This window comes from Pinus tabuliformis, chromosome 1_1 (assembly GCF_031772625.1).
Source record: "Pinus tabuliformis cultivar Carrire ecotype Pingquan chromosome 1_1, CPIR1, whole genome shotgun sequence".
Classification (NCBI taxonomy): domain Eukaryota; kingdom Viridiplantae; phylum Streptophyta; class Pinopsida; order Pinales; family Pinaceae; genus Pinus; species Pinus tabuliformis.
Window position 1 is genome coordinate 440,938,399 of NC_142297.1, and position 751 is coordinate 440,939,149.

The 751-nt window shown below is 27.7% G+C and overlaps 1 non-coding gene across 1 annotated transcript; it reads left to right on the forward strand.

Moving 5' to 3' along the window:
- The first annotated feature begins 387 nt into the window (after nt 1-387).
- Nucleotides 388-490, forward strand: LOC149213627 (U6 spliceosomal RNA). The gene has a single exon (XR_016251485.1). It is a non-coding gene; the product is annotated as a U6 spliceosomal RNA (small nuclear RNA).
- Nucleotides 491-751: the final 261 nt, after the last annotated feature.

Consider the following 751-nt stretch of genomic DNA (forward strand, 5'->3'; position numbering starts at 1 on the left):
CCATGCCACAAATATGCCCAATGCTAAACCCTAGATCTTATTCCAAATATACCCAAAGATGTGGGGGAAGAAGTCTAAAAGAGGAGTAAAAAAATGGTAAATAAAAAAATGGTTGAGTGCTACTAACCTTTTGTCTACATAATCCTTTTCTCCTAACGACTTGCAAACTTTGTACTGAAAATTTGTCTATGCAATCCTTTCCTTGTAATAACCTACAAACTCTATGCATTGTTTGTATCCTTTCAAGCTTGACTACATTATTGCTTTTTCCTTTGCCCATGCTAATGCTATAAACCTAATCTATAGTTCTTTAAACCTGACTTATAGGTATAAATTATATAATATAATAAATGTTTTATATATTAAATGAGATTATTAATTGTAGGAGTCTCTTCAGAGACATCCAATAAAATTGGAATGATACAGAGAAGATTAGCATGACCCCTACACAAGGATGACATGCACAAATCGAGAGAAGAGATTAACCATAAGATAGTTGTAAATTATAAAATATTGTATTAAGAAATATATTATTAGGTACTTGGAGCTTTAAACCTAATTTATTATTATGTAAATGTAGGTATAAATTGTAAAATAGTATTAAATATAAAATATTATATTAAGAAATATATTCTCCAATGTCTTGTGCCTTAAACCTAAGTTATGGTTCTTTAACCGCAACTAATACATTTAAATCATATTAAAAAATATTATGCATACTAAATTATTTTAAATGTAAGTATAAAATCTA